Source organism: Triturus cristatus, chromosome 2_1, assembly GCF_964204655.1.
Source record: "Triturus cristatus chromosome 2_1, aTriCri1.1, whole genome shotgun sequence".
NCBI lineage: Eukaryota > Metazoa > Chordata > Amphibia > Caudata > Salamandridae > Triturus > Triturus cristatus.
This window is the reverse complement of record NC_140581.1, coordinates 564068277-564093245: the sequence shown is the minus strand read 5'-3', so window position 1 is coordinate 564093245 and position 24969 is coordinate 564068277.

The following is a 24969-nucleotide window of genomic DNA, read 5'->3' as shown; positions in this document are numbered from 1 at the left end:
TAGTGCTTCCCTCTCTATAATTGGGTACTTCTCCTCACATGGAGACAAAGACCTGGATGCATAAGCTATGATATTTTCTCGACCCTGACTGTTAATCTGTGACAAAACCGCACCAAGGCCTTTGTTGCTAGCATCAGTTTTAATTACACTATTTAGCAAGGGATCAAAGCTGTGCAGAGCTGTTGCTTTGGCAATAGCTTATTTGATGACCTTAAAATCCATGTCACAAGCCTGTGACTACACTAATGTACAATTTTTTTAAGAAGTTGACGAATATTATAAGTTTTAGTAGCAAAATTTGGTACATATTTTGAACAAAATTCTGCCATGCCTAAAAAAGATCTAACATCATCTTTACTAGAGGGTCCTCAGAAATAGCAGAAACTAAAGAAGATTTCGGTTTAACGCCCTGTTCATCGATAACGTGACTTAAATAAGTTACACTTTTTTGTGCAAATTTACATTTAGAATGCTCTACTGTAAGGCCTTTACTTTCCAAAATGCTTAGAACTTTTTTAAGTCTAGATAGATGTTCTTCCTCATCACCGCCAAAAACAAGAATGTCATTCTGAAAAAACATAACGCCTTGTTCTTCTTTAAATAGGTGAAACATCAAGCGTTGAAAAACGGCCAGAGTCGAAGCTAAGCCGAAGGGCATGTGTTTATATTGAAAACACCCAAAGGGGGTGATGAAGGATGTGAATTTCATTGATTCAGAGGACAAGGAGATCTGATGATACGCAGACGACAGATCTATGGTGGAAAACCATTTAGCATTGTTCAATTTTGAGACCATCTCGTTAATTTTTGGTAATTGAAATTTATCAACAACAATATTATTGTTCAGATATCTCAAATCTACACAGAGCTGAATTTTGCCAGTACTGCGTCTTGCTACGACGATCGGGAAAACCCAATCAGAAGCTTCAATAGGCTCAATAATATTGTTTGACACCAGTTTATCCAATTCCTTACTAACCTCATCCCTTACCAAAATAGGAATATTCCTGCATTTGTGTATTTTAGGAGATGCGTCTTGTTTAAGAAGGATTTTGTGTTCAAACCCTTTAAGATTACCTAGAACATTGCTGAAAACATTTGGAAATTCTTTTAAAATTTCTTTACTAACTGCATTACTGTCGTCAACAACCAACACCTGTTCTTTACTGTTGGGATCTAAAATAATATGCAACTGTTTTTGGTCAAACCAGCCTAGAACTGGTGGTCCTTTTTTTGCAATATACAGTTTTCCTCTACACTCTCTTCCTTTGAATTTAAAAACAAACCAACGATAACCCAGAAGATCTATGGTTTCTCCACCATAGCCTTTAGGGTGAATGTCAGGTTATAATAACTGTTCACCTACTTTTTGTATAAAAGAAGATTTCCACATTTCCTCGATAATGATAGTGTAAGGTGAGCCCGAATCTGCATAAATTCTGACATCTACACCACCACTATCCATTGAGCAAATTGGTTTGTTAACAATAGTTTCGTCACCAATATTTAGTATCAATTTATCATGTAAATTCATTATTAAACCACCATCGTCCCCCATATCATCAGTTTCATTAGTACATTGAATATTTTCATCCATATTATTTACACATCTAACACTATTCTTACGCCACCTACAAGCTTTGGCAAAATGACCTTTGAGTCCACAATTGGTACATTTGAACTTAAGTGCTGGACAACTTTTGCTGTCAGCCAAGTGCTCCAAACTGTTACATCTGTAGCATTTTAGTTTAGATCCTGCAGAAAGTAAGTATCTGGTAAAAGAGAGTTTAACATTAGAATTATCCTTGGAATTCATAGTGACTTTTTTTCTCTCATTCACATTCACCTTACTCACAACATCAGTAGTAATGTTATCTTGTTTAAGAACACTGGCACATCTGCCAGAAAATTCTTCCTTACGCACAATAGCGAGGATGTCATACAGAGGGGCATCACCATTTATCCATAGTCTATCCTGTATGGTGGGGTTAAAAGCATGCATAACTATTTGGTCTCTTATTAGATCATCTTGTAAAACACCAAATTTACAGTCTATACCAACTTTTTGAGATCAGCTAGGTAATGGTCTATACTTTCATCCTTGTTCTGTTTCCTGGAAAAGAATTTATATCTTGTAACTCCAATACAGACCTTAGGCGCGAAATATGTGTCTATATGGAGTAAGGCCAATGCATATGCATTTAAGTCACCTGGACAAGGTTTGGTCATGCCTTCATACACTTTTAGCCCTACAGGACCCAAGGCATGCAAAAGTAATCTTTTCTTTTGTGCATGAGACATTTTTCCATTTTCATCCAAAGCATTGATATAGTTACAAAAATAAGGTTTCCAATCCAACCATTTTAAAGGAGGTCCAGTTCCAGTAATCCAAAAGGCTTGTGGAGGATTAATATTGTAATTTGGTTGGCTCATAATGTATATTTCAGTTTATTCCAGTAGTGACTGTAAATGCTCAAGTATAAATTGCCAGTAGTAATTGTGATTGGTTAATTCAAAATGTACAGGTAAAAGTACTTGAATAAAGTGGTGGAATAACCCAAGTAAAAATGTAGTCACTTGTTAATTACGTAAAATAACAAATAAAAAAAAAATAGTACATATGCTGTTTGTGCTGGTGGTAAAAAGAAAGTCCAGTGGTTGTCAATTCAAATGCGGCTTCTTTGAACATCCAACGCGTTGTGCACACTGAATTAGTTGAGATCGTAAATTTGAATAAAAAAAATATGGCACTATGTTGGTTACTCGACGTGATTTGCGTCTATACGTACACGTAACATTGCAGTCATCTCCAATGATAAATGCCAACCAATGGTAACCAAGCAACGTCAAGCGCAAGGTCACGTGTGCGGTTGTTGATGAGAGCACTCGAGGAAGCGGCAGGAAGCGCGAGGGGAATGAAGGTTCGATCGTTTCAATTTTCACGATAAATTTCCCTTAAAAACGCTTCCAGTACTCACTTGAGGAGTAATACTCCCGCGTTGAATCTAGTATATTCGAATAACATTCTCGAAGGTGTGTCTCCCAATAAATAGTAAATCAGATTAAATGTTCACAACGAATCCTCAGAAATTGAAAATCCAAACTTAGTGTGGGTTCATCCGCTCTTTGACATCCCATCGCCAGTGTAATGAAGGATTCCGGATCATAAGTAATTCAATTATCCTTTATTGTAGTCGAAGAGCTGAACCAGCATGAGTACAGCTCCAATCACGAAAAGTAACTGTCTACACATCCAAAAGATACATTCCACAAATGACCCTATCACATTCTAAAAATGACATGTGTAAACTCTCAACTTACATCATAAGGAATGTTGAACAAACGAAAACACTAAGAATGAAAACACAACAGGAGACAACTCCATACAGGACAAAGAAAAGACAGCATGTAGAAGAAATGGACGAGGGAAGATTGGGGATAGGGCAAGCAAGTAGATGTAGATTCACCAAATTTCCAAGAAGTGACAATATATGTCCTGTACCCTGATTCTTGCTAGGAAGTCATGTCACGTGACCTTAACCCTGACAACATCATAATAATTGACATTGCTGAAGTTCCGCAATATATGCATATTTATTACAACAACACACCACAAACAAATGTCTATTTTAGATACCAGTATATTAGGGATTCTAGAAAGTGCTGGATTACATTATTGCCAAGAATTGTAGGAAGTTTCCGGAGCAAGTGAGCCAGACTTCTTTTTGACAGGTTTAAGGGAGGTCCTCCCATGAGACATTTTTATAAAAACTGGGATCAAACATGCATTTATTTTAAAACACAAATTTCACATAAAATTGCTTAAGTGTCATAGCCTCTGAATAAACGCTCATTAATTGTGACAAGCCAATGAAACCTGACAGTTTCCAGGAGTTGATCCAATTTTTTTCACAACATATGCTATGGATCCCAAAAGCTACATAATATGCTGCCATTACCATTAATGTTTTCCATATACCATGTATGATCCCATGTCACACATTTCCTCTGTATGTCAGGGACAGCATTTTGTCAAGGTTGCCCCCTTCCCATGTGCCACGGTAGTCCTCCTTTGAGCCAAGAATTACCTCCAAAGTGCTAGCACCAGCAATTTGCTGTGAGTGCCCAAGCCAAATATTACTTCAAGTACGCCAGTATCAGTACGTTTCCATTTTTGCCCCTTAAAGCAATATTTACCCCCAGTATGCTAGTGCCAGCATGTGGCAATGAGTGCCTCTATAAGACAAGAATTTCCTTTAGTATCCAGGGCCAACAGCAGACTTGCAAGCATAACACATTCTCGCTCATCTCCATTTAATCATACTTATTCTCATTCACACTCGCATTCATTCTCACTCACTTGCACTCAATCATTCTCACTCTCTTGACCTCACTCTTACTTTCAGTCACTCATTCTGTCTCATTCAAACTCACTCACAATCATTCTTGCTCGATCATACTTCTACTCACTTTCAGTCACACTAACACTCACTCCCTCATTCACTCTCACTTACTTTAACATGCTCATTTTCACCCAGTTATGCTCACTTTCTGACACTTATTCTCACTCAAACTTATTCTCACTCACACTCTAAGACTCCCTCACACTCATTTGTTCTCTCGCTTGCAGTCACTCTCTTATTCCCACTCACTCTCTTATTCATACTCACTTACTGGCACTCAACATCACCAGCTCAGCCACTAGCCACTGACTGTCACTCACTTTCAATCACACAGACATGATTGCACATCTCAGCAGACATCATGCATAATTACACATACACAAGCTCTCTCACAAACATAATTTCACTTGCACGTATGCACACAAAATACATTTAAAATCATTTTTACTTAGCTATCGCACAAGAGCCATGCTAGCTCCCATTGTGCTCCATTTTGTATTACACTAGTAGTGAATAAAAGACTGTTGCTTAGTAATTGTAAAATAAATAAGGGAAGAAAACAAGGGAGGGTAGAGCTCTGATGTCCATGGGTTCTTAACACTGATTTTGCTGCCTATGAAGACAGGGGTCGCCAATGCAGTATCAGATGTCACAAGGGGGAAGCCAGATGTTACAGCTGCGACACCTGGGGATCCCTGAATGACGTCCGTAGGCAAAGAAAAAAAAGGCACATTGTAAGCATGGGAATGGGACACCTGGGAGAAAGGGGAACACGGAATGGGGAAATCTGTGAGAACAATTGAGAGGGGAGGCAGAAGAGATGTGCAAAAGGGGTACACAAGAGCAACACAGCAAAAGTGGATTGGAACAGGTGAGCCAGGGAGAATGGGGTCAAGAGAGACACAAGGAACAAGGAAGACCGTTAGAAACAGGGACAAAGAAAACACAGGAGAAACAGTGGCAAGAGAGCAGTAGAGTTATACTGGGCGACCATACTGTATATTTTTAATGTACACAACCGTATCATAGCTCTCTTGGGCATGAACAGGCCATGAAGCAATAAGGATGGAAGGTGATCCTCAACACCTCCTCTGTGAAGGTGTGCCACAGATGATGTAATTTTTAATACGTCCCTCTTGTCCCTCTTTCTTGACTTCCCTCATAGCGAGCTGCTCTAGCCGCATGACTTTCATCATATTGGCGAGGTGCTGGCACATGACCCGACTCTGTGGAGTACAGAAGGTATGAGAGAACACAATGAACAGTGGCGTCCGGTACGGCTCTGTGTGGTGAGCGCGGGGGGAGCGCGCGGGTCATAATACAAAAAAAAACCACTTACCTTCCCACAGGGCCCCGTGTCTCTGTTCCTGCTCTTGCCTTCCAGGAACAGGAAGCACCAGGGCTCCCACGCCCCTTGCAGCCAATCACAACACTGCAATGCAGTGTTGTGATTGGTCTGAGCACCATGACATAGCACTCAGCCAGGGGCTGGAGGACTGGGCATATTCTCCAAGCAGGCTGTAATGCAGCTTGTATGGAGAACAGGGAAAGTGTGCATGACTATTTTGGGCGGCCCAAGAGGGCTGACCAAACCATCATTGTGCAGTTAGGAGGGTTGTATCCTCCTCCCCTGCTCTTAAGCCCCAACCCAACCCCTCACGCAATCTGCCCAGCAAGAAGACACAATAAAATGATAACATTATTATCATTTTATTTTTTCCTTTCTTTTCCTGCTTGAAGGCAGTGGGCCACGCTCTTCCACCTTTGCAGGAGGAGCCGCCACTGATAACTCACCATAATGTTTTGCACTCTGAAGTTCCTCTACCGGTTCTTTTTGTGGTAGGTGGGGGGTTATATTGCACGACCTTGACCCGAAGGTATCAGAGCGATTTTACATGAGCACCATTTGCTTTACAGACGGAAACCTTCATTTTTTGTTAGGCACAGGGAGATTAAGTGATTTGCCCAGAAACACATGATGTTGAGCATCCATGCCGAGACTCGAACCCGCTTTCTCCGCTTCGAGTTTGACTGCTTCAGCCCTTAGGCCACATCCTCTCTTTGGAGTCTCATATGGACAGCTTTATGTTCCAGCACAGGTTTGTGCTGGAGTACACTACAACAGAAAAGAGGGATGCCCATGGCTTCTCAACACCCGCTACTTGTGCGTTTTTCTGAATGAATGCCGCTAGTTGTTGGTGATGAGGCCCAGATGTGCCTTAATGCCCCCCTCAACCTTACAGATTTTCTACTGAAGATTGTCAGGCACAGAAGTATTCACAGACATTATGCATAGAACACCCACAAGTACAGGGCTTGTATGGGTGTGCCGGGATCTACGAAAGTTTCAGAAAACACACAAGCACATCTTTCCAGGCACGGAGGTGTGCTTGAAAGTTTTCACTTATCCAACTTTCTTAAAATAACTGAAGAAGAAGACATGGGCTTTTACGCCCTCGCTGTAGAACTAGACATTTTTGTATTAGGTAAAGTATTCTTAGAAAGTGCATATAAAAACCTTTAAATAGCATTCGAGCATGAATTTTTATTCGTACAATATTTGAATGTAGATTTTATTTGGAGGAAATTACGCACAAACTGAAGGGGAATTGAACACGGAGTTACTGTAATACTGTTTACAGTTCAAACAATGTATTTTCTAATTTAGCAGAAAGAGGAAAAGCGAAGACTATTGGATATCACAACGTTGATTATGTTTGGATGAATTTATTGAAACACTTCAAACGCAGGTTCACACAGCGTTTCCCCGCAGGCATGTCATGGCTTGGAATGGCTGATTTCTTGACTGTCCTTTGGCTGGTAGTTAAGTGAAATCTTTATACTGCTGTTGATCTTCTGCAGACAGCCCTCCAGAGGGCAACAGCTCCTAAGACAAGTGAATTTAAAATCATCAGTCTGGACAAAAAAGAGCTAAGCACGGTGCTATAAATAACATCTTGCCTGGATTTAGCCCAAGGAATGAATGCGAGCATTCAGATGCACACATCCCCAAAACTGCTGACCCCGCACTGTAAGGTAAACATGTTTTTTGTTAATTCACAATAACTTTAAGTAACCCGGCAGACAATAAATCACGTCAGGTGGATGGTTCAGGTGGCAGTTTTCCCTGTTCGTGTTGTAAGTGACTGTACGAGGAAGAAGTGCTTAAAATGTGAGGCCAGCAGAGGCTGCTGCTGGTTTTTGGCTACCGTGCGTGCTTCAGGGAGTAGAGCTAGGCAAACAGATAACGAGCGCCATTTGTTATCTAAATCTCACTGCTAAGCAGACGAGGTGTATTTTACATACCGATTTCGGCAGCAGTTTGCGCGGGATTTTGTTCTATATAATGTAGAAATACGGTGACACCTAGTATACGTGTGCCGAAAATCGAGGCATGCATTACTCCAGTAGAAATGCATCACTAAACACAAGCTCTACAGCCAGATAGCACAAAGTGGCCAAAAAGCAAAAAAACGCAGACATGAAAACAAAATGTTATAAAATGACAGCTATCTATTTTCGCAAAAATAACAAAAATAACTTTTTTAATGGTGTCGATTTTGAGAGAAAATCTAAAGATGTTGACGTTATTTTGATTCTCGGCCTCTTTTGTGAGCCACGGATTGTAGGAGTAAATCACATATAGAAAACATATGCTCTGGTTTGGGTTAGTTCGCATGTTGCACATATCTAAGTGCAGCTAGGTCGTTGTTTTGAAGTCCATTCCACTTCACCCTCATCCTTTCATGCCCAATCGACTCTTCAGCAAGGTAACACTATCCCTGGTACTCACTGCTCAGGAGTCCACACAATCAACTCACCTGATCCCTGCAGAGTAGAAAATACGCTCATTACATTCGCAGTTTTTACATTTTAACATTTAAAAATATGCTTTTGCAACCAAGATGTTGCTCTTTCGGGTCAGTGAAGAACCTTAAGGACTGGCCTGCAATCCTGCTTTAGTGCCAGACAGTAGCTTCAGTGAATGAAGCCATCCTGGGCCTCCCAGAGGAGAAGAAATCCATCCATAGAATGTGACCAGAAAGAGGCACTGAGAGCTACGAAGATTACCAGTGAATAATCGGGAGGTTTCATCTCACATATCTTACTCTTGCAGCCTTTACTGAGCATATCCCACCCCACACATCTTCCTCTTGCAGCCTTTATTGAGCATATCCCACCCCACACATCTTCCTCTTGCAGTCTTTACTGAGGATATCCCACCCACGCATCTTCCTCTTGCAGCCTTTACTGAGGATATCCCACCCACACATCTTCCTCTTGCAAACTTTACTGAGGATATCCCACCCACACATCTTCCTCTTGCAGCCTTTACTGAGGATATCCCACCCACACATCTTCCTCTTGCAACCTTTACTGAGGATATTCCACCACACGCATCTTCCTCTTGCAGCCCTCACTGAGGACATCCCACCACAGGCATCTTCCTCTTGCAGCCTTTACTGTGGATATCCCACCCCAGGCATCCTCCTCTTGCAGCCTTTACTGAGGATATCCCACCACACGCATCTTCCTCTTGCAGTCCTTACCGAGGATAGTACCCCACCCCACGCATCTTCCTCTTGCAGTCCTTACCGAGAATAACCGACCCCATGCATCTTCCTCTTGCAGTCCTTATCGAGGATGGTACCCCACCCCATGCATCTTCCTCTTGCAGCCTTTACTGAGGATATCCCACCCAACGCATCTTCCTCTTGCAGCCTTTACTGAGGATATCCCACCCCAAGCATCTTCCTCTTGCAGTCCTTACTGAGAATAACCCACCCACACATCATCCTCTTGCAGTCCTTACTGAGGCTATCCTACACAGTCTGCATTGAATTACAAGGCAAATATTTGCCCTACTGCAGGAACTAAGAAGAGTGCAGGTAGAGCTACCGTAGAAAGCAAGACCTGTGCCCAGAAACCTGAGACCTAGAAAAAGGTGAATTCTGTGGAGGGAATGACCTGAGAAGAAGCTATTACCCAGATAGGGCGGCACACTAACATTTTGAGGATCCCTGAATATATCAAGCTGTACATAGAGCCAGAGCACCCTAAAAGGTCTAGGAGGAACAAAATTACTCCTACAGAAAGCTATATAACAGCATGAGACTAGTTGTTGCAGTGATGCACCCTCAATGAAACCATGCTGCAGTCTCTAGTGAAATATTACCCCATAGACGTGAGAGGCACACCTCGGCGAAACACCAAGGCATTAACACATCCTGATACTTCAGGGTTTGTATGAAATGGAAGTCTGCAGTTATTTAACCATTGTTTTAGGCCTGCAGCCATTTCGTCACAAGTGCTCTTTGTGTCTGATTCTCAAAGGCATTTGCATACTTGAGTGGTATTTACGGACCTGGATACCATACATTACACCGACACACACACACATACACACACACACACATGCACACACACACACACACACACACACACACACTGAAAGCACTACAAGAGGAGTCCACACCAGTTTAGAAAAATAGCCAATATTTATCTGAATAAAACAATACTAAAATGACAAAAGTCCAACATACACAAGTCAAAATATCACTTTTTAAAGAGTAAGCAAGTTTAGTCCATAGGAATCAATTGGTGCGTTCATTTTTGCACAAAGTACCTTATATGTGTCAAAGATCAAAGACGGTGCAAGGTACAGGGGAAGTGAGGCATCGGAAAAGCAAAGCAATGCATTGGTTTCTTACTCCACAGGGGAGGTGATGCGCTATTTCCTTACTGGCAGGGGAGGTGATGCGATGGCTCCTTACTGCTAGGCAGGGGAGGTGATCAGCAGTTCCTTACTGGCAGGGGTGGTGATGCGTCAGTTCCTTACTGAAAGGGGAGGTAATGTGTCTAGTTCTAAACATGCGGCCTTGGTTTCTTACTGCGGTGTGGTGTCGATGAAAAGTTGGTGTTGAGGGATGATCCAGCGCGACACCAATACCTGATCAGGGATCAATACTCAATAATAACTCAATCAATGGCCCATACACATTCACCCAAATCCCTGATGTGCTGGGGTAAATTTATATAACGTCTTCAAATTTCAGTTCCCTTTAGATTCATAAATGACCCTTCCAAATATATTTCTAACTTATTCATCAACTTTCCTTTTCGATGGACCAATTAGTTGAAGAGTTGATGGTAATGATATTACATATCTAACTAACAATTCGGTCAGTTAAATATTCAGAGACTCTCTGTGAAGTTAGTAAAGTTTATCTCAAAATATTGTGAAATTTATAATGCTCAATGCTTACGGCACAATACAAACAATGAAATTCATCAAAGGAGAGAAAAACATCAATAAATGCAATCAGAGTAAAGTTTTGTCATTCAATGTACAGTAGGCACATAAAGGAGTGGATAGATTAAGAGACATAAGTTTCAGCAAAAATAATGCAAGAAACAATATTTATGACGGAGTGGATAGGTGGAGAGACAAAAGTTTCAGAGATAAATACATTTGCAAGTAAATTTGCAAGAACAAGTCAGAATTATTGAAACCCGAAGGATTTGTAGAAAAACCACCCCCCCTGGCCTAGGGAATGGTGGGGATCCCCTGAAATAGGATCAGAGAACAAAGAAGTCAGGACCCGAGAGCAGGACAGGGACAGGAAACAGCTAGGCCTCTCTGCAAACTGACAAACAGCAACGTATTCACCCATCTTCTCTTCCTCCCCACAAGTCTAAACCACACCCCTAAAGGCACCCCAATTATACCCTAAAACCTACATGTCCGTCCCACATTAGTTGCAATATTTCACGTAACTCAACAGTTGATTGGAACATTTTGGAGGTGGCTCTATCACACCACGGTGACTTCACTAAAAATGTAGGTCTGTCATTGTTCTACATTCTTTCCCATGGTTCAACTCTTGACTTGTTCTCACGTTCTCAACATGTGATACATTTAAACATATAATTAATAATTTTCAGCAATATCCGCGGAAGGAGCTTTCGGTCCCACGGTCGGTCACATCTTCTGGCAAGTGGACAATACATTCAGTGTTAGTGTCCTTCAACCTTTGTCCTTTGGTTACAGCATTCAGAGCTTCTGTCTGTTCTGACAGGTTGGATTCACTCTCTATTCAGACCCCTCCCAACTCAGACAATTTAAGGGAAAATGGACGATCATTCGGTTTCTCTATGGCAAAAAGGAACATAAACATTCATCAGTTAAATGAGAATGGATTTTCCACGGTTTAACACCCACTTCTGCACTTATTTCTTGTTAAGATGGTTTATCTAGCAGAAACTTAGGACAAAAGCAGCAATGTTTATTAGATTTAAAGCAACATGCACAATGCGGCCTAGTCATGCTTTATTTCTCGAATCATTTAAATACACTGTAAATACGGGTTTAGTTAATTTATACAATTTCACACGTTAGTGCATGCATGCGCAAAGCAGTTTCCCCTCGTGTTTATGTAAGGTGTACGTTAGTTTTCTATTTTACTGGTAGTATGTATTATAGGGGTATTCATCCGAGCAGGTTTCATTTTTCAAAATCCTGCTCCATCAATCCTCCCTCTGATGGCTTCCTGGAGCCAACATAAAATACCTACCATACCGAGTGCCATCTTTATTTATCTAAAACTCTGTATTCTTCTCTCTTTTCAGGGCACTTTCATCTAAATCTTTCATCATATCATAGTATTCTGCTTTTGTATCGTCTAGTTCGATCTCTTCTTTTTTTCTTTTTCTTGCTCTTCATTTATTCCTTGATTGTGCCACTTCATTTCTTCCACCCTTAATCTTAAAACATTTATAGGTAGTTATTATCACTAAAGCTACTATTGCTACAGAAATCATTTGCATCATTATTTTTCCTAATAAGCTACTTCCAAAGGGAGAAAACAATTTACCTACTAAAGAGAAACCCTTACCAAGTTTCTTCCAAACACCATCAACCTCCAGTTGGGTCAAATCTTCATATCATTTTGTAATATTCTTAATATATCCCTCAATCCCTTTACTTTTATCAGGGATATAGTGACAGCAGTGTTGGATTTTCAACACGCCACAGACTCCACCCTCTTTAACAAATAAGATATCAAGGGCAAGTCGATTTTGCAAAACCATTGATCTGATTGCAACCGTTTCTGTGTCAATCATTAAAAACCCACCAGCTGTATCTGTAGATAAACGATCAACCACTGTAGACAATTTTCGAATTTTGTTTGAATTTAGAACGACTCCAACTGAGGGTATCAGTGCACCAAAAATATCACCCACTATTTCTGAGTAACTCACTCTCTTTTTACTTGTTAGTCCTTGATTTATTTCACTTGATCTGTTATTATTTCTGTCTATATGGTAGACTTTTGGAAAAACAATTGCAAAGTAATAACTACCATACCAATGTGCAGGCAGTCTGTAATAGGCTTTCTTACCACACACATAATAGACTCCTGGGAAAACAGGATCAGTTCCACCCTTCAGTCCCCAACCTCCAGTAATTTAGAAAGTATGCTCACATTCAATACTGCTAATGAAATAATTGTTATAGTTAGTTTTAGTTCTAAGCAAACATATTTTTCCCTTTTGATGCCAGTCCAGGAACATTGCACCGTATGTCTCGCCTTTCTCATAATTTCCTTCTCTGAAAGCCCACGGTGGTACCTGTGATTTCTGTTCAGCAGCTTTCTTTTGGAAACTTTCCCTTCTATTCTCTACCATTTCTATAAATATCTTTTCTTCAAACCGCAAACTACAAGTGAAATTATTTTTGTAAGCATATTCTATATCTAAAGTTTTGGTAATATGGAAACATTCTCCCATATACTGTTCATTCTTACTACTTAGAACCTTATTCAGCTCCTTTATAACGGGTATTTCAGAAAATACTAAATCTATATTAGAATAGTTGTATTCGAGTTTTACCATCATGTAGAACAGGCCGGTTAGGACACTGCATATGTTAAAGGTAGGTGCTGGTAAGTCACCCCCTCTGAAATAGACGAAGGTAATTGCATGCACACATAACAATCACTCACATTCATTGTACTGGTGTATTCGTACAACAACGCAGTAGAAACATTTAACAAAAAATTATTAATTGTTTTATCATGGTGGAAAATACTTCCATCCAATTGCCCTATATTGGTATTCTTGTTTTCTTTAGTGACATCATTCACTGTTTCACTTGTTACATCATTAGCACTGTTTCCATTATTAGTCACCATCGGAATAGGTACAATGACAGTTAATAATAACCATACAAGTGTTAATATAAAGACACTACATAAGCAAGTTTTAATACACCTATGGTTTAGGCTAGGTTTTGGTTGTTCATTCACTTCTACTTCAGCCATTTTGTATTCTATCAAATATTTATAAAAATATTTCTAGACCTATAACTCTATATTACTAAAAAAAGTATTTCTAAAAAGATAGTGTACTCCTACACTTCAAGGATTTCTTCTTTACCTCCTTCTTCTATTTATTTATTTGGGTGTTTCTGAGTCTTTTAATTCTTTTTCCTTTTGTCAACAAGTTGGCAACTCAATTTGTCACAGTTCTTTTAAGGCGGTCTCAAATTGCTTTCATCAATTTGCTCAGTATTAGAACTGTCTTTTTTTTCACTTGGATCTGAGTTTTCATTTTCTTCCAATATGACGTATTTCCATTCAGGTGCTTTGTATTTCCTGCTTAGGATTCTTACTCTTCTGGTCTTTCGTACTAACTCTTTTCCGGATTCTTCTTATTCATTTTGACTTGAGACCTCATTAATTTGTTATGGTCTTCTTCTTGACCTTCTCTTCACAATTTTGTACTTTAATCTTTTCACTCCACTTGGCCAATTATCACCTTTTCTTGGTTTCTTAGTTTGAACTACTTTTTCACGTTCTGCATCTGGGTCACAGATTCTTTTACTTGGCCCTGCTTTTATTGGTTCTTCTTCCTGACTTTTAGGAACTTCTGTTTCTGTTGTTTCAACAGTAACTTCACTCACTTCAGGTTCAACAGTGACTTCACTTTCTTCTGGCTCAACAGTGAACTCATTTTCTTCTGGCTCAACAGCAGTCTCTTTAGACCCAGTATCTGGTGTTCACTTTACTTGACTTGTGCTTGGCTGTTCATCATCTGTTTGTCCTTCAGAATCTGTCACTCTAGATTCTTCAGCTTCACACACTTTAGCCACTGGTCTTTGACTTTGACTTACCAGTTGTTGCTCTTTTGGTCTTTCAAGTGGACTTGGGACTCATCTTGTATGGCTCGCATGAATCCAATTTGGCAATCTACCACACTTCACTGCCGTTTTCATCACCAGAATGATTTGGTAGGGTCTGTTCCACCTGGGTTCTAAACATGTTTTCCTCACGTGTTTCTTGATGAGAACCCATTCACCAGGACTCAAATCATGAGCTTGATTCCGCTGTATTGTAGTAGCATCTTCTTCAACCTGGTGAGACACAGAACACACCAGATCAGCCAGTTGTCAGCAATAATCAAGCACCAGATCATCAGATATATTCATCAGTTTGTTTGCTGTTATAAATGCTTGTCTCATTGCTCTTCCCATTAGGCCTTCATATTGTCAGGAATATTTCTCAGACTCATCAATATAAGGGGTAAAGCACCAGGCCATTTCAGTATTGTGGATGCACACACCTTCCCTAATTTGGATTTTATAGTGCCATTGATCTGCTCAACCACTCCAGATGCTTCGGTCGATAGGCACAATGCAGCTTCTCTTAAATTTTTAATGCTGCACAAATCATCCGAATTACTTCATTGTTGAAGTGTGCTCCCCTATCTTTCTCCGAAGTGACTGGAAATCCAAACCTAGGGATCAATTCTCTTAAGAGCAGTTTAGCTACTGAGAGGCTGTCATTTCTTCTTGTGGGATAGGCTTCCACCCAACGTGAGAATAAGCAAACAATAACCAGCGTGTAATATTTGAGGACAAGGTAGTGATGGAATTAGGTCGCACATCTATTCCCTAGTCGCTAGAACAGTTTTTAAAGGTGCCCATCCGGATAGAAAAGCATCCCACTACCTAAGATGCGAAAGTCCACTAGGCCCAAGCTAGGGTACTAGTGGCTAGAACATGCTTTTCAACAGGGTACTATCCCGGCACTCCAAGTAACAAAATCATGTATCACACAGTAAAGTGAAGGGTGAGCCGTCTGATGTAACCTAATTAACAGTTACAACTTCCCCCACAATCGTTCCGAAATAAACAGTGCCGTACCAATGAAAATCAGTCATAGTATATACATAGTTTAATTAACATGTAATAGCACATACATGGTTTAGTTAACATGTAATTGCAAATTCCAATTGTTAAAGTAGAGATGGTTCATAAGCATACGTGGTACAAAAACTGTCAAATATCAAAGTACACAGACAAGTGAAACGTATATAAATCAATTCAATATTGTGCCATAATTCTTCAAGTAACAAATATATATACAAACGTATGCAAAATACATCAATGTAGTGAGTTCAGAACAGCCGACACGTGTTTCGTTACCGATGTAACTTCTTCAAGGCTGTTAAGATAAAATTAAAAAACCATTTAAACACAATCCCTCCTTATAATATTTCCAATTAAGGGTATCAGAATTAGTCTCATCGTTAAAGCCCATTTCACCAAAAGTGGTGAGATGTTCAAACATGCATTGGTACAGTGATATACCAGCGTGTATTTCAGCCTGTTACATGGGGTGAGCTCTATGAAGTCCAATTGGAGTCGGGTAAATAGTCCTCCTGCTTTTCCAATAGTACCCCAACTAACAACTGTCTTTCTGCCTAGGTTTTGCTGCTGACAGGTGACACACCTCTGGCAAAGGCTCTCTGCAATGACCCGAAACTTTGGGTTATACCATGTCTGCTTGAAGTGTCTGATTATTGCATCTCTTCTAATATGTGCAACTCCATGGTACACCCTGGCCATGTGGGAAAGTAAAGAATCTGGTAAGACTGGTCTTTCATCAAAATAGACCCATATTTTGTCCTCTGCTCTCTTTCTACAGCCTGTACTACTCCATCTTTATTTTTCCTCATCACTTGCCTCTTCCTGCATCTGCCTAACTTCAACCCACGTTTCAAATGTGGTTGTGAACATAAGATGGCATTCGGTATTTGCCGTCTCAATTGCTCTGTTTAAGGCCATTAGATTTCCTGCACAGAAACGCGCTATTTGGTCGGCGTATCTCTTACACTTCATCACATCATCATCTCCTGATTTATGTGCAGCACATTTGACCACTGCAATTATTTTGGGCAATTGCAAAGCATCCAATAATTATTTTACAGTTTTGCCGTTTCTTATAGGGGAACCTGAAGAGGTCACAAATCCCCTTTGCATCCATAGCTGACCGAAGTCAGGTACAATCCCAAAACCATATTGACTGTCAGTAAATATGGTTACTCTCAGACTTTTGGCAATTTGGCACGCTAATTAGAGCTGTCAATTCAGCCATTTGAGCAGAGTTTACCCCTTTTAGACAGGATGCTTCTAGAACTCCCGCTATGGTACAAACGGCATAGGCTGTACACAATTCACCTTTTTCATTTCTCAAACATAATCCTTCAACAAACATCTGGCAGTCTGATTCTTCCAATGGAACATCCTCTATATCAGGCCTAGGTTTGGTGCACAGTTCTGTCATATCCAAACAATTGTCATCCGCTTCCTCTCTCACTTCCTCACAACATGAATTTGGCAACAGTGTCACTGGATTTACAGTTTTGCACCTCACCACAGTCACATTCTCAGCACCCAAAATCACTTATTACATATTTAGTCAGCTGACTAGAGCTCATGTACTGTGTCCGGGTGCGAGTTAAACTGAATGTGGCACATACACTTTGACTGGATATCACATCTATGGGCGCGATTCACAGAACTAAGTTAAGACAAAATCCTAAACTTACTACCATTTTGGTATTCACAGAAGACCCTTACTCATTTTGGTATTCACAGAAGGCACTTACTCATTTCGGTATTCACAGAAGGCACTTACTCATTGATGATTAAGTTCCTTCTGTGAATACCAAAATGAGTAACTTACGCATTTTGAGTAACTTACTCATTTTGGTATTCACAGAAAGCACTTACTCATCAATGCGTAAGAGCCTTCTGTGAATACCAAAATGAGTAAGTGCCCTTTGTGAATACCAAAATGAGTAAGTGCCTTCTGTGAATACAAAAATGAGTAAGTGCCTTCTTTGAATACCAAAATGAATAAGTGCCTTCTGTGACTACCAAAATGGTAGTAAGTTTAGGATTTTGTCTTAAGTTAGTTCTGTTTATCGGACCCACAATCGCTTCACTTTGTTCCAGACTCATACAAGTAGCAGCTACGGCTTTCAAACAGCATGGTAATGCTGCAGCCACTGTGTCCAAAGTAGCAGAAGAATATGCTACTGGACATGTTTTTGAGTTAAGACTGAAAGTGAACACCCATCTTTTTCACAGCAGTACAACGCAAACTCCTTTGCATAATCTGGCATTCCTAATGCAGGTGCTCGACAAAGACTGTTTCTCAGTTTAGTAAATGCTTCCATTCCTTCATCATCCAAAACAATCGGATCTTTCACATCCTTTGTTGTCAGCCTCTGTAGATGTTTTGCAATCAGTGAAAAACCACTGATCCATTGCCTACTGTATCCAACCATTCCCCAAAACATTCGTACTTCTTTTTGAGTTTTGGGTGGGCTCATTTGTTTAATCACATTAATCCTTTCTGGTGTCACTTTTCTGGCTCCCTTTTCTATTTTGTGTCCTAAATATTAGACCTCCTGTTTACAAAATTGCAATTTTGCCGGTGAAACTTTGTGTCCTCCTTCTGCCAAATGGTTCAATAAGGCAACAGTGTCTGTCACGCATGCCTCTCAGGTTTTTGATGCCACCAGTAGGTCATCAATATATTTTTATTTATTTATATATTTGTACATTTGTAGAGCGCATGGTTACACCAACCTGTGTGTCCCCGCGCTGAGACATATCTAATGAGTCTGCTGCTGCCCCTAATGTGGCCCGTGAAACTGTACTATAATCCATTTTTTGTGAACAGCCATGTCTTCAGCTGTATGCGAAAGATGGTTTCACTTGGTATATATATATATATATATATATATATATATATATATATATATATATATATATATATATATATATATATATATATATATATATATATATATATATATATATATATATATATATGCAACCAGTCCTGCTGTCAAGATTCAAAACAGGCGTAGACTCCGTGAGAATTAAGCTTGAAGGAATTTTATTTTCGTTTAAGAGACCAAGACGCGTTTCGACGGCAAGCCGCCTTTGTCAATATCTCAGGTAATACCAATGGCTGCCATTAAGTACTGTGTGTCATACAAAATCGTCATGGCAACGGTATACAATTGACATGGAAAACAACAACTTGTGTAGTTTCAGCCCAGAATAGAAAGACAGACTAATTCGTTTGACATAAAGGTTCCCTTCTGCTGAAAAAAAATTGTTACAATTAAATTCATGATTAACAATAATTTAAATTTAAACAGTGTAAATTCTGCAGAAACCGGAACATGAGCCAAATTAGAACATTGATTGTTTAAATTATTTGAATTATAGAGCCCCAGTGGGCCTTTTAGAACCTCCCTAAAAAAGTCTTTGAATTTATTAACTTGTTAGACAGAAAGTGGCCTGTTAGCTACATAATTCTGAAACATCCGGACTGAAGGGAGGAAAAAGGCTCAACTGAATTCATATGGGTTCACTAAAAAAACATAACGTCTGTCGTCCTGGGCTGGGGATAATAACTGTCCAGCCACACAGTTCAAAGAAAACTAAAAGTACAATAAGGTAAACCTGGGATAAAAAACGGAGTTAGGGTACGGTAAGAGACAGGCAGAAATAGATTCATAAATGTACGGATAAAGCCTCATCCGTATTTAATCCAATGGGTATTTTGGTGTTAAACAGAATGATGTACTTGGATTCTAGTCTACGCAATGTTTGCTGTCTGTTGCCTCCTCTTGGGTTCTTAGGAACAGTATCAAGAACAAAGTAGGAAAGGTCAGATGATTTTCCACTGTGGCATTGGTTAATGTGTCTGGCCACCGGGTAATTGGGGTCATCGTTGTTAATCGCCCGCAAGTGCTGCAGTATACGTACATGAACAGGGTGAATGGTAGACCCTATATAACGTTTGTTACATGTACATTGCAACATGTATACTGCAAAATCACTTTTACATGTGAAACTTCCCCTTATAATAAAGGGAGAGTGTCTGAGTGGAGAACTGATTTCTTTCACATTAATACCATGGCGGCAGGCCTTACATTTGGTACATTTTCTAAAGCCATTGTTGGTTTTGAGCCACTCAGAACCTTTGTTGATACTGGGTGCATTGTTGACTAGTTCCTGTCTCATAGATTTTGCACGTCTAAACGTTAGGGATGGTGTCTTTGGCATATTTGGACCTAGAACGGGGTCATTGCGCACAATCTGCCAATGTTTATACAGGGTCTTTCTCAAAACGTCATTGTAGGTGTTGTATCCAGTTATGAATCTAGGTATGCTAGATATAGACTTTTTGTTTTTATTCATTAGTTTTTCTGGGTTAGGGAAAAGAAGTTCCTTTCTCGTGACATTTTGGACTTTGGCATTAGCTTTATTTAAGGTGTCTGCATTGTAACCTCTTAGTTCTAGTCTGTCAAACAGAGTGTTAGTGGCTTTGACAAGACTGCTCTCAGTGCTGCAGTTTCTCTTCATACGAAGACATTCTGCGTATGGGATGCTTTGTTTTAAAGAGGTGGGGTGAAAGCTACTATAGTGGAGAATGGAATTTCCTGATGTAGGCTTCCTATAGGTTCTGGTTTCCACTTTAGAATTCTCCACAAAAACCTCTAAGTCCAAGAATTGTATAGATGACTTGTTGATGTTACATGTGAAAGATAAATTGAGAGAATTCTCATTGAGTGCTTTGGCAAAGTTAAGAGCAGATTCTTCTGTCCCTTGCCAAAGAAAAAACAAATCATCTATATATCGAACGTACAGCACCACATTTTCAGTCATTGCTTGCTCATGGTCAACCATGAGCACCTGCTCCTCCCACCAGCCCATATGCAAATTAGCATAGCTGGGGGCGAAGCAGGTACCCATGGCAGTCCCGCACAACTGTTTGTAAAATAGTTTGTCAAATATAAACACATTGTTATCTAGACACCATTCTGACATCTTTAACAACATGAGAGTGTGATTAAATAGTTCTATGGATCTTTTGCCTAAGTAATGTTTTAGTGCATTGAGTCCATCTCTGTGTTTAATACTCGTGTACAGAGTATTGACATCAAGTGTCATCAGTAAAGAATTTTCATCACAGTGCAAGTCATAGATCTTTGTCAGAAAGTCTCCCATATCTTTAATAAAAGACAGGAGAGTCTGAACATATGGCTGTAAAAAAGAGTCAATAAATTTAGAAGTGTTCTCAAAAAGACCTCCTATAGCAGATATAATAGGCCTTCCAGGTGGATTTGTGGCACTTTTATGGATCTTTGGTATTAGATACAACTGTGGAACAATAGGATAGTCTGTTTTGAGAAAGTCAAATTCCTGTTTAGAGATCAGGTTGGAACATCTCCACTGGTATAGGTCGGCATGATATCTTTCTTTTGTGCTTGCTAAAGATGTGGGGCTTACCCGACAGTAAGATTCTGGGTTTTGGAGTTGTTGATGCGCTTCCAGATTGTATTGATCTAATGGCCAAAGGACGACATTCCCACCTTTGTCCGACCATCTCACCACGATGTCTTGGCGTGTTTTGATTTTACTTATGAGTTTCTCATACTCAAGTCTCTGATTGTGATTGGTATGGATAAACCTTGTGCTGGATATGGTGGATAGATTTTTGAGATCTTTAATCATATTTTCAGCGAAAATATCTATGTTTTCTCTTGGCATAATCGGAAGGAAGACCGATTTCGGTTTGTACGGAGTAGTTTTCCTCCCGTAGATGTCCAATCCCATGTTATCTGCTGCTTGTTTTAATGTTGTGTCTTCACCAGATTCCAATGCTGCCATGTCTTGTAGTAGTTCCATATCAGCCACTTTCAGGTTACCCACTGGTGCATTAACATCCGTTAGATTCAATGCTGAAATTTCTGTTTTGTTAGTGGAACTAAAGTATTTTTGCAATTTTAGTTTCCTTGTAAAGTGAAAGAGATCTATGCGGGTTTGAACATAGTCAAAGTTGGTAGGTGCGCACCATGATAAACCTAATGTCAGTATTTCTTGTTCTTTTTCCGTCAAAATTATATTAGTAAGATTTATGACTGTGTTGTCTCTGATGGTGTTTGATCTTACTTTCTCTTTGTTCGTCTGTTCGTAGTTTTGGATGAGTTTTTTTCTCCCTCCCCATCTCCGGTCTTTCCGCCTTCTCGTCTTTGATTTTGTGTTTTGTTTGCTTGCTCGTATCGAGGCGGGCGGGGTCTCAGATGCATGGAACGTTCTAGCCGTAAAAAATCAAGTTCTTGAATTACGGATGGCGCAGTACCAGATGCGGTATCTTCTATGTCTGATTCAACCTCCGAGCTAAGTTCCGAACCACTGGGCTCTATTGATTTCGTTTGAGAGATGTTGGCTGAAGATAATTGTTGTCTTCGGATATTATCGAATTTTTTCGAAAACGTATATATCCTGCCATTTAGATAATCTCGTTTATCTCTCTGAAATTTCGTTGCTTTTCGTTCCTTAATTGATTGCTCATGTTTTGTCAGTCTTTTTTTCATTTCAATTTGAGCTTTACTGAGTTCTTCTTTGTCGGAGAATTTATCCAATTCCTTTTGTAACTCATCTATTTTCATCAGAATTTTTTCTCGATCACTGATCGCGTACTTTATTAGGATCTCTAACATACGCCGTGATGAAATAGCACTGTTCTCTGCCCACTCTTTCAGCATATTTGGATCCGGATTTTCATAAGTTGGTGCAACGAGAACTCGTAGTCCTCTCGGTATGCGACCCACATCCAAGTACCTCTTTAATGATTTGCACTCCCACCATTTGGATATTTCCAACTTGCGTAGCTTTTCCAAGTCATACATAGTCTGTTTTAAATCTTTGTTTTTGTTCGTAGCCTCAATGCTGTATATATATATATATATATATACATATATATATGCCACAAGGAATCGTCTCACAAACTGCACACCATCGACGCGCGTGCGAGTGCAGATCCTGTGTATGCAAAATCAAACACGCTGGAACCAGGGATAGCCGTGTTGTTGGACATTTATTAATCAGCACGGCAGTGTTTTTCAGCTCCCTCTGAACCCACTGGGGCTTTTATTTGGATTACTGGGAGAGATGTGGCGGCACCCACGGGGGTTGAACTCATGGGGAACTCAAGTTTGCATGCATACGCCCACTGGGGCGTGACTTGGTGGATTTATCAGGTGTTCCCTATTGAAGGACTGCCATTTCTCTTTCTCCATTTTGCCCGTTAACAAGAGCACAGGAGTGTTTGAAACGCGTTGGGCTGGTGATGAAATTGGTGGGAGATTGTGACTCTGTGAAGCTGAAGTCTGCAATTAAAGGTGTTATCACTCCCTGGTTAGTGGCGTCTTCATATGGGGCAACCTGTTTTGTTGGATTTGTTGCGGCTGGCTCGGTCGTGAAGACGCCCTGCTGCGAGTGCAGATTCTGTGTTTGCAAAATCAAACACGCTGGAACCAGGGATAGCCGTGTTGTTGGACATTTATTAATCAGCACGGCGGTGTTTTTCAGCTCCCTCCGAACCCACTGGGGCTTTTATTTGGATTACTGGGAGAGATGTGGCGGCACCCACGGAGGTTGAACTCATGGGGAACTCCAAGTACCAGCATGCTTTGCATGCATACGCCCACTGGGGCGTGACTTGGTGGAGTTATCAGGTGTTCCCTATTGAAGGACTGCCATATCTCTTTCTCCATTTCGACCGTGAACAAGAGCACAGGAGTGTTTGAAACGTGTTGGGCTGGTGATGAGATTGGTGGGAGACTGTGACTCCGTGAAGCTGAAGTCTGCAATTAAAGGTGCTATCACTCTCTGGTTAGTGGCGTCTTCATATGGGGCAACCTGTTTTGTTGGATTTGTTGCGGCTGGCTCGGTCGCGAAGACGCCCTGCTGCGAGTGCAGATCCTGTGTTTGCAAAATCAAACACGCTGGAACCAGGGATAGCCGTGTTGTTGGACATTTATTAATCAGCACGGCGGTGTTTTTCAGCTCCCTCCAAACCCACTGGGGCTTTTATTTGGATTACTGGGAGAGATGTGGCGGCACCCTTGGGGGTTGAACTCATGGGGAACTCCAAGTACCAGCATGCTTTGCATGCATACGCCCACTGGGGCGTGACTTGGTGGAGTTATCAGGTGTTCCCTATTGAAGGACTGCCATTTCTCTTTCTCCATTTGGCCCGTGAACAAGAGCACAGGAGTGTTTGAAACGCGTTGGGCTGGTGATGAAATTGGTGGGAGACTGTGACTCTGTGAAGCTGAAGTCTGCAATTAAAGGTGTTATCACTCCCTGGTTAGTGGCGCCTTCATATGGGGTAACCTGTTTTGTTGGATATATATATATATATATATATATATATATATATATATATATATATATATATATATATATATATATATATATATATATATATATATATACATATATATATATATATATATATTACCTACTGGCGGTCGCCAGTAGGTAGTTATAGTTAGGACCACGTTTCCATAGGAAATCCGCAACATTCTATTTTGAATAACTTTGGCGCCGGTCGATGAATCCTCGCAAATTTTTCAAAATAGGTGGGGCGCTACGCTCCGCTCCTACCCTGAAAGTCTCGGGGGGATTCGTCAAGCGGGGGCTGAGATAAAAGGGGGGTCCCAAAACGCATTTTTCCCATGCATTTTTCCATAGGACCTTTAGACAGGGCTACAGCCCGAACGGCTGAACAGAATTACTAGAAATTTGGCAGAGAGGTAGTCCTCAGGTCAAGGAAGTGCCTTTTGTAGGTTTGGTGTAAATCTGTTCAGTAGATTCTGAGAAAATAGCCTTTAAATCAATATATATATCTGAGCCAGCTTACGGTGTGCTTACGGTACGCTTACCGTACGCGTACGGTGGCGTGCGCGAGCGCGATTCTGATTGGCTCTTAGATCTTAGTAAACATTCGAATCGGCCGAAACCAGGAAGCGGCGGCCGCCATTTTCTCTCTCGCACTGAGAGTGATGTTTAAAATATAAAGCACAAAAACATGTAAAGGGGCTGTTTAGACAGCTCCCACACACATAGCCATGTTGAGGGAGTCCCCAAAGATCCCCCAAGGCCAAAAACGGAATTTTTATTTTTTCGGTAATTTCGCCGATTACGCTTACCGTACGCGTACGGTAAAAAATTATTTAAAAAAAACAAATTATCCACACTCTCCCCACCCCGTGTGCAATTAGTGCCCGAAGGGCACCAATTGTGCATGGCTTTTTAGAGATGAGATAAACTAAAATTTAAAAAAAAATAATAATAAAAAAAAAAATTATCCACACTCTCTCCACCCCGTATGCAAATGGTGCC